This window comes from Suncus etruscus (assembly GCF_024139225.1).
Source record: "Suncus etruscus isolate mSunEtr1 chromosome X unlocalized genomic scaffold, mSunEtr1.pri.cur SUPER_X_unloc_18, whole genome shotgun sequence".
NCBI lineage: Eukaryota > Metazoa > Chordata > Mammalia > Eulipotyphla > Soricidae > Suncus > Suncus etruscus.
Genome location: NW_026060313.1, coordinates 14,739 through 24,938, shown reverse-complemented (window position 1 = coordinate 24,938; position 10,200 = coordinate 14,739). Strand labels below are relative to the sequence as shown.

The 10,200-nt window shown below is 42.8% G+C and overlaps 1 non-coding gene and 1 pseudogene across 1 annotated transcript; one reads left to right on the top strand and one right to left on the bottom strand.

Moving 5' to 3' along the window:
• Nucleotides 1–3,525: 3,525 nt before the first annotated feature.
• Nucleotides 3,526–3,645, bottom strand: LOC126000569 (uncharacterized; annotated as a pseudogene).
• Nucleotides 3,646–8,876: 5,231 nt separating this feature from the next.
• LOC126000568 (small nucleolar RNA U3) lies at nt 8,877–9,086 on the top strand. Its single transcript, XR_007492802.1, has one exon. It is a non-coding gene; the product is annotated as a small nucleolar RNA U3 (small nucleolar RNA).
• The last annotated feature ends 1,114 nt before the right edge of the window (nt 9,087–10,200 follow it).

Genomic DNA, 10,200 nt, shown 5'->3' with positions numbered 1-10,200 from the left:
CGTCTCTTCGGCCCCATTAATGTACTTTTCTAATATCAGTTACTTAAAACATATTTTGCTTATTGCGAGAGAGATACTCGCCTTGCACACAGCCAACCTAGATTTAACTCCCAGCTCCTCATATGATTCTCTCAAAAGTGCTTGGAGGGCCCAGGAAGGTAGCACAGCGGTGTTTGCCTTGCAAGCAGCCGATCAGGACCAAAGGTGGTTGGTTCGAATCCCGGTGTCCCATATGGTCCCCCGTGCCTGCCAGGATCTATTTCTGAGCAGACAGCCAGGAGGAACCCCTGAGCACCGCCGGGTGTGGTCCAAAAAACAAAAAAAAAGTGCTAGGAGTGATCCCTGAGCACAACCCTGACCATTGCCAGATTTGGTCCCCTAAGTAATTTTTAACTCCTAGGATGTTAATCCTGTATATTTATTAGGAAAATTATCTAGTAGATAAAGGGTTTTAAGTTGAGACAGGTTACTTGTATGTGACGTAAATCATTATTGGTAGAAACATGAGGCAGTGGTGCTGGAGAAAAAGGGAGAAACGACACTGTCAGGGATCTTTCCTTGCGCACAGGGCCAGCCCTACGTTAGATTCCCAAATATATAAGGTTCCACAAGTCCCACAGGAGTTCCAAGGCAGAAACTGAGTAAATTGGGTCTGGCCCAAAAACAAAATATAAAGCAAAAGGGAAGAGAATGATCACATTTCAGAGAAGGGGTAGGCAATTCTGTGAAATAAATCTAACTTTTCTTTAAAAATTTTTCTTTCTTTTGCTTTTTTTTAGTTTTTGGGCCACACCCGGCAGTGCTCAGGGGTTATTCCTGGCTGTCTGCTCAGAAATAGCTCCTGGCAGGCACGGAGGACTATATGGGACACCGGGCTTCAAACCAACCACCTTTGGTCCTGGATCAGCTGCTTGCGAGGAAACGCTGCTGTGCTATCTCTTGGGTCCTAAAAAATTTTCTGGGGCTCGAGCGGTGACGCTAGAGGTAAGGTGACATCCCTTGCAAGCGCTAGCCTAGTACAGACCACGATTCAATCCCTGGCATTCCATATGGTCCCCCAAGCCAGGAGCGATTTCTGTGCGTATAGCCAGGAGAAAACCCTGAGCATCACCTGGTGTGCCCCCCAAAAAAGCTTTTTTCTGTATCCTTCAGAACCTAGTTTTTTACTTGTAGAATCATAACATGCAATTTGAGAGACATTTTATTTTATTTTTTTGGTTTTTGGGTCACACCTGGCAGCTCTCAGGGGTTCCTCCTGGCTCTATGCTCAGAAATCGCTCCTGGCAGGGCTGGAGAGATAGCATGGAGGTAAGGCATTTGCCTTTCATGCAGAAGGACGGTGGTTCAAATCCTGGCATCTCATCTGGTCCCCTGTGCCTGCCAGGGGCGATTTCTGAGAATACAGCCAGGAGTAACACCTGAGCACTGCCAGGTGTGACCCAAAAACCAAAAATCAAAGAAAAAAAGAAATCGCTCCTGGCAGGCTTGAAGGACCATATGGGATGTCGAGATTTGAACCACCGTCCTTCTGCTTGCAAGGCTAACTCCTTAGCCTATGCTATCTCTCTGGACTCTTGAGAGACAATTTACTTATTTATTTTTTGTTTTTGGGTCACACCCAGCAGCGCTCATGTATTACTCCTGGCTATGCGCTCAGAAATCGCTTCTGGCAGGCTCGAGGGACCATATGGGATGCCGGGATTCAAACCACCGTCCTTCTGCTTGCAAGGCAAACTCCTTACCTTCGTGCTATCTCTCCGGCCTCTTGAGAGACATTTTAAACATTTTGCACAGCTCCTGACCTCCTCAGCTCCATTTGGCAGCCGAGAACCACCCCAACAATAACAGGTTGTACATGTCAGCAGAGGTAAGTTGTATCCTCTCATGAACGGTAAAGCCTGATGCCTGCTGTGTGCTTAGACATTCGGAAGACATTTTAAATGGCCTTTGTTCAGCTCCTTTGTTGTTCAGATGCATCTGGTGGCTGAGATCCATTCCAGCAATAAAAGCTTGTGCTCTTCAACAGAGGAACACTGTATTGCCCAAGAATGATGGAGCCAGAGGAGCTCGACCTCTCTGCTTTGCTTAGTGGCCATACTCATTTTTAGTCAATGAACTCCAGTACAACCAATAGAAAACTACAAGCGTGACAATGAGGAAACAATGCAGGACAACACCATGCATAGAAAATGAAGATGGCGGGGCCGGACAAATGGCACAGCGGTAGGTCGTTTCCCTTGCATTGCAGAAGAATGGTGGTTCGAATCCCAGCATCCCATATGGTCCCCCAAGCCTTCCAGGGGTGATTTCTGAGCATAGAGCCAGGAGTAGCCCCTGAGCATTCCAGTTGTGACCAAAAAAACAAAAAAATAAATTAAAGATGGCAGCCCTGATGACTTGAAAAGTGCTATCTATTTAGTCTCTCAGAAAAGGAGTTCAGAGAAGAAATATGGGGATCCTCATAGAAATCAAAGAAAGTATGGATTGAGTTGAACGAATCACAAATAAGAATCAAGAGGATGAGGCTGGAGAGATAGCATGGAGGTAAGGTGTTTGCCTTTCATGCAGAAAGATGGTGGTTCGAATCCCGGCATCCCATATACTCACTCCCCTGAACCTGCTGGGGAGATTTCTGAGCACAGAGCCAGGAGTAATCCCTGAGCATTGCTGGATGTGACCCAAAAACAAAAACAAAATAATAAAGAATCAAGAGGGTATGAATATATAAATAAGATAACTTCAAACGGAAATAAACAAGATTGAAAAACAGTAGATAAAATGAAAACCTCCTTGGGAAGTCTCTCTAACAGAGAAACTGAGGACAGAATTAGTGAGCTGGAAGATGAGAGATGCAACAAAAAAAGATTGGGAATGAAACTTAAAGCAAATAATCAGACAATGGAAAAAACATCCTCAAAGAATGTGAACAGACAAAAATAAAAATCACACAATTCTAAACATAGATTCTATAAAATATAAAATATCTAGTTGAGGGGCTTGAGAGATAGCATGGAGGCAAGGCATTTGCCTTTCATGCAGAAGGACAGTGGTTCGAATCCTGGCATCCCTTACGGTCCCCTGAGCCTCCCAGGAGTGACCCCTGAGAGTTGCCGGGTGTGACCCAAAAACAAAACAAATCAAAATCTAGTTGAGGTCACTTAGGTCAAATTGTTAATAAATTGATTCCTAGACTCAAACAGAGAAGTCTTGCTTTTTTCTACAATTTTCATTTCAGACTAGAACAATAATGTCCTTTCTCAAGAGTCTGTTTTGTTTTTTGCTGCCTGTATAAATTTTCCTCAAGTTTTATGTGTTCTAAGTTTTTTTTTGTTTTTTGGGCCACACCCATTTGACGCTCAGGGGTTACTCCTGGCTCCGCGCTCAAAAATTGCCCCTGGCTTGGGGGGACCATATGGGACGCCAGGGGATCGAACTGTGGTCCGTCTTACGCTAGCGCTTACAAGGCAGACACCTTACCTTAGCGCCCCCTTCCTGGACCCATGTGTTCTATTTCTTATTTTTTATTATGTTCCCTGTTATATGTACCAGAACTCATTCAGAACAATGAGTCCTGAGTTGCAAAATAGGATATTGTGGGCCCATGAGCGCTGCCAGGTGTGACCCAAAAACAAAGAAAAATGGCCCAATTCTCCTGAAACCCTTGGAATTAAGGAATGAGACTCCAAATCTCATGGAGACATTGTATTTCCCCCAATGGGGGCTGAGATGCTGAACATAGTGGAAAGTGCCTTCCTTTATGACCAGACTAGAGGTTACATTCCAGATTTCAAGGCCCACACAGAGCATTGCGCTCAGACATGCAGTGTATAGAGATTATGTACACAACAATATCTCTAGAGATAGCAATGATTGGGAATTCACATTTGATCTACCAACAGAATAGGGTTGCTCTTTACTGTGGTGGCCTGGAAGCCAGATTAAAACAACACTCAACATTCATAAACCAAGTTCAGTCTTCTTGAAGAGCATAGAGATTTAATAAAAATATATCCAGTCAGTAACCTGAAAACCAATTGTTTCTAATTTTAAAAAATAAAAGCAAATAGAGAGAGGAACTTGTTGGAACAATCCTCTCATTCTAACATTAATGCTGCCTATTTCAGAATCAAATAAAAATAATCTGGATATTTCTAAGGGCCGGAGAGATAGATCTATTCTTACCTAATTGCAACCTTTTCGTCTTTATACCCTTTGTCCTTAAGAAAAACTAAATGAACAAAAATGTTTTTAATTCATTTCCAATCATGGCAAAGAACAGCACACAAGTAATCAACTATGGGCTATGTTGAAAAGGTTGAATACTGGGGCTGGCGTGGTGGCACTAGATGTAAGGTGTCTGCCTTGCCAGCACTAGCCTCGGATAGACCATGGTTCGATCCCCCGGTGTCCCATATGGTCCCCCCAAGCCAGGGGCAATTTCTGAGCACACAGACACTAGAAAATCCTGAGCATCACCAGGTGTGGGCCCCCCAAAAAAAGAAAAAGAAAAGAAAAAGTTGAATACTGTGTTCCATATCAGGACCTCCTTCATTAGTGCTCACCCCTGTGTTGAGAGCCAGAATGGACACGAGCACGGAATAATCTCTTCTGATTATCTGCATCAGGGAAAACAACTCCTCAGATAGCAGGAATTATCAGCATTTTCTGAGTCTATATTATCGGAGTTAAATCTACACACATTTCTACCTTTGTGCATTAGCAAAAACTTTTACTATGAGTTGATATTCATGTGTTAGTTGTTGTTGAATTAAATAAATAATGATGGGGCTGGATGGTGGTGGATGGCGATGGATTTCTCTCTGCCATCCCAGGCCACGTGGCTCCGCAACCCCATCCAGCCGGCGGGTCTGGGGTTCAAGGAAGTGACGGGTATTGAACTCACTCACAGGCAGCCATCAGGAAGCATCATCTTTATTCATGCCCTATTCACCACATGTGTGTGGCCTACTCATAACCTTTCAAGCACTAGTTATTCTTAGCCCTGCATCTTATAATTCAGCCATCTTCCTTTGGCCTCCATCCTGGTCAAAGACCAAAAGAGGCAAAGAACCTAAAACCCATGAGCGCAGCAGGACAGAGAGCCTGATCCCAAGGCTCCAGGGTTTATCTACCTATTCCAAGACCACTCCCCAGAATGGGAGGGGTCTTGCAGGTAAGGTTACACCTAATATCCGGTTCCCAAGACCCCTCCCAGAAATGAGTGGGTCTCAGGTAGCTACACCTAAAACCAGGGTCTCAGATAGGTACACCTACAAGTTATAAATGAGAAAGATAATGTCACATCCCAAGATTTAGGATTTGGGGCCGGGCGGTGGCGCTAAAGGTAAGGTGCCTGCCTTGCCTGCGCTAGCCTTGGAAGGACCGCGGTTCGATCCCCCGGTATCCCATATGGTCCCCCAAGCCAGGAGCAACTTCTGAGCACATAGCCAGGAGTAACCCCTGAGCATTACCGGGTGTGGCCCAAAAAAAAAAACAAAACAAAAAACAAAAACAAAAACAAAAAAAATGATTTAGGATTCAATGGTCATCTCAGAATTGTTTGATGTAGAAGTCACTGGTGAGGAAGGATCTCAGGTGAATAGGGCATTCACAAGGAAGCATGCATGAGCCACTTCGAGAAGTCAGTTTTGATTATATTTTTGACTGTTTATTTTGGATGGAAATGGATATCATATTAGGGACTGTAATTATGGACTATGTCAGCTTATTCAGTGGTATGGGAGAGGGGCTTAAATCAGGGTGTGTGCTTCTATATTTAAAGAAGAAGGGCTAAGGGAATTAGGGAAAGCTGTGTGTTAAATGATGTCACGTGCTTTAGGTGGTTATCTAGAGTAAGCAAGACCATGTCTGTAGTGTCTTTTGACCACTGTTCTATGCGCATGCTTGTAACTTCATATTCTTGAGCTGAAACCTGGCAGTAGACAGCAGAGAGTGGAGAAGACATTTTATGACTGTGGTCATGGCCACTTTTATAGTATCATATATTTAGGAAGTTGTCAGTATCAAGGATGTGAGAAATATTCAGTCTCTGTAATTGTCCAAGTGCTCTGACTGCATGCCCATTTTTCAGCATTCAAGCTGAGTTTTCCTTAACAATTTTCACCTACCTCAAATCTAGGACATCAATCTTTGCGATGAACATACTTAGTTAGAAGAGCTCAGGGTGCCAATTTTCTGAGATAGGGGAACTGGGTCTTTTTAATCCTGGGCATTGATAAGTCTAGGTTGATACCATATTTCACACAAGTATGATATGATATCAAATATATATGTCACATCTAATAGAACCTCTGTGTAGCACAAACTCAAAATGAAGATACACATATATACACCATAGTGAATTTGGGAATTGACAACGACAATTTATGAAATTATTTTAACACATTTTCATCATGGAGAATTTTTTTTCAGAGATTTCTAGAAGTCTCTTTATCAGTTGATGTTTTTCGATTTTCAATTTGCACAAATTATGGCTTCTACATTTTATGGGAAGTGTCATACCTAGTGGTGCTCAGGGGTTATTTCTGGCTCTGCACTCAGAAATTGCTCTTGGCAGGTGCGGGGATGATATGGGATGCCTGAAATAGAAATCTTGTCTATCCTGCATTGGTCGCATGCAAGGCAAACGCCCTACTGCTGTGCAATCTCTCTGGCCTAGACTTCACCATTTTTATTTAGTTAAAGAAATGTGAGTTACAAAGTAATAGATAATTGGGTTTTGTGCCTATAAAACTTCATCTATCCCAATATCAGCATCAACTCCCATCACCTGTGTTAGGAATTATAATCTTTCATTTTCCCGCTGTTTTTTGGTTTGTTTTGGTTTGCTTTGGTTTGGTTTTTGGGTCACACCCGGCAGAGCTCTGGAGTTACTCCTGATTCTACCTCAGAAATCGCTCTTGGAAGGCTGAGGGGATCATATAGGGTGCCAGGATTAGAAGCAACAGCTTCTGCATGCAAGGCAAACACCTTACCTCCAGGCTATCTCTCCCCACACCACCTCTGCTTTTTGTTAACTGTTGTCATGATACAGCATTGCTAGCTTTCTATTAACTCTGTGAGGCCAGTTGAAGGTAAGAAGTGAAAACTCACACATGGCTCTATAGGACACTAAGAACATCCACGTGTCTCTGTGGCCCACCAGAGGACACTGAAGTCCACACAATTTTCCCAGAATACACTTCAAATAAAGTTTGCCCTAACATTATTATGTGAGACAGTGTGACAATCCAGATTGTGTGTTATCTGAGTGTAAAAGAAACCTTAGAGAGAGGCACCTATGCTTCATGAGAAGATGGCAGGGCTGCTGATACCTCATGAATCCCTTGTGAAGTTTTTGGATGCAAGTCTAGGGCTCATATATTTCTACTATAATCTTGTATATATTTTTGATTCTCATGGACACATTGTTTTGTTATCAACTGAGAAATGTGCTGAAAAATCACTCCTGGCTGTTGTTGAATACCAAAGGTGACATGGCAGATCACTCCTGGTTGGCTATATGCAGGCAAGCATCTTTCTATATTCTAACTTAGGACTCATGATTTATTTAATTTATATAACTGAAACCAACTACAAACATGACTCATAATTTACTGAAGCATATATTAATTTTATGTCTCAGTTACTTAGCACCAGTAGAAGTATAGATTTCTTTCCCTGGAACACATATTTTCCTTTATTATTTTTATATAGTAATGTCCACAAGGAGGCCACCAGGGCCATGTCTGTGCCTGGTGCCAGGTGCAGGAGCAGGGTAGAGTCATGCCTGGACATGTGCAGCAGTGGGGATGGGGTGGGTGGAGAGCTGCAGCTCTGACCTCCTGGTTGGAGAGGAAGCTGCAGTTCGTCCTCTGGTCGGTAGAGAGCACCACTACCAGGAGAGATGAAAACTTAAGGCAATTTTGGGATAGAAATGCAAAATCCAGATTGTGGCTAATCCTATGTCAAAATCCACCTGTGTCCTAAGGGGGAATATATATATATATATGTGTGTGTGTGTGTATACATATATGTATATATATGAACATCCTTATAAATGACTGTGTGCTACTTACACATTTTACTCTTATTCTGTCCCAGGTAAGTTTCCAAACAAGATACAGCTGCAGTCATTTGGTACAGTATGCTCAATGTGTTCATAAAAAGATACATGGTGAATTATTCTGTTTTGCTTTGTTTTGGGGGCTATATCCAGCAGTACTCAGGGATTACTCTTGGCTCTGCTCTCCATTCTTGGGGCTCAAGAGACCATAAAGAATGCCTGGAGTCAAACTCAGTGTGGCCACATCAAGGCAAACCTCCTACTTGCTATGGTATCACTCCACGCCCATATGTTGTTTGAATTATAATTAGAAATTATATGACTTCCTTCACACTAATGACAGGAGTGGTGGATGGTCTGGTCAGTGGATCTATATGAGGGAAGTTGCTTGCAGAAAATTCTGGTAAGGGAGCTGGAGAAGCATGGACGTAGGTCGTTTGCCTTGCATGCAGAAGGACGTAGCACAAATGCCGACATCCCATATGATTCCTCTGAGCCTGTCAGGAGCAATTACTGAGAATCAAGCCAGAAATAACCCCTGAGCTCTGCCGAGTCTAAATCAAAACCAAAAAGCAAAAGCAAAACAAAAAACGGTAAAAAGAAAATTCTGATAAATGACGTCATAGAGTCCCCAAAGAACAAATATATGTTAGAGGCAGGAGACTACAACAGATAGGGCATTTGCCTGACATTCAGTCAACACAGGTTCAATCCCTGGCAGCCCATATCGTTCCCTGAACACTGACACGAGTAATTTCTGAGTGCAGAGCGAGGTTGTTTGCTTCAAAAAACGTAGTAAAACATAATTGCAAAAACTATACTTTCAGGGAACATTTCTACAGTATATAACTAGAGAAGTTTCTCTGATCATGTAGCACCCGAAGCCATGAGGAGGAGCCAGAGTGTCCTCTTCTGAGTGTGAAGCCAGGTCTAGGTGTCGCTTCTGCAGCTGCCTTTGGCCATTGATGATCGTTCTTCCTTTCCTCTGGAAGGGGTAGAGCAGGGGTCTCAATCTAGCGGCCCACGGGCCATTTGCTGCCCTCCGCACAACATTTTGTGGCCCTGCCCTAGAGGAACCTTTTTCTGTTTTGTTTTGTTTTGAATTATTTGTTTGGGTGACACACCCCAATGTTCAAGACTTACTACTGACTTTGTACTCAAGGATCACCCCGACTTTGCCTCCTGAGTCCCCCAGGTAACTTGAGTTTGAGATCCCTGGGGTAGAGGGAGAGGATGCACTCTGAGTGGTATTTTTAAAAAATTCTTTAAAAAATAAAAATCGGGCCTGGAGAGATAGCACAGCAGCGTTTGCCTTGCAAGCAGCCGATCCAGGACCAAAGGTGGTTGGTTCGAATCCCAGTGTCCCATATGGTCTCCTGTGCCTGCCAGGAGCTATTTCTGAGCAGACAGACAGAAGTAACCCCTGAGCACCACCGGGTATGACCCAAAAACCAAAAAATAAAAAAATAAAAATCATCATTCCAAGTGTTTGTGTATCAAATTTTGCTATTATTTTTTAGACTTACTAATTATTTTACACACTCAAAACAACTTAAAAAAAGACCTGAAAAGTCCCAGTAGTTTAAACCTGTGTCTAAAATAAAAACCCAAGGTCAGAGACAGAAAGAGAGAAATAAATTTTCTGCACAGTAGCAGGCAGGGAAACTAAGATAATTGATCATGATATTCGGACACTGTTAAAGGGGGTATAGAGAGAAAAAAGTAGATAGGACACTCTTCAAAACTGTCATGGTCACATTTACAGTGTCCCTTGTGTTAAAAATCGGTGTTTGTCAGATCTGTGAATTCCTGATCTTAGTTGTATCTATCCCTTTGCAAGGAGACGATCATGTCCCATCACAAACACAATCTCTGAGGTGCCCAGAAGGGCTAGCAACATCCAGAAACAGGCTGTTGAAAATCTCAGGGTTTCCTTCCCTCAATAAACCCAGGATTGATCAATGCAGGTTGAGGCTACTTGGGGTCTTATATCTCCTTTCAAACTTTACTAAAAAGAATTCGAGTGATATGTCCCTAAGTTATGAGGTACTTTAAAATCTGGAAGTAAAGGCATGAAAATGCACTTTATTTCCCTCAAAATAAATAACAGTACCCAGGAAGAACTGCAGAGATGT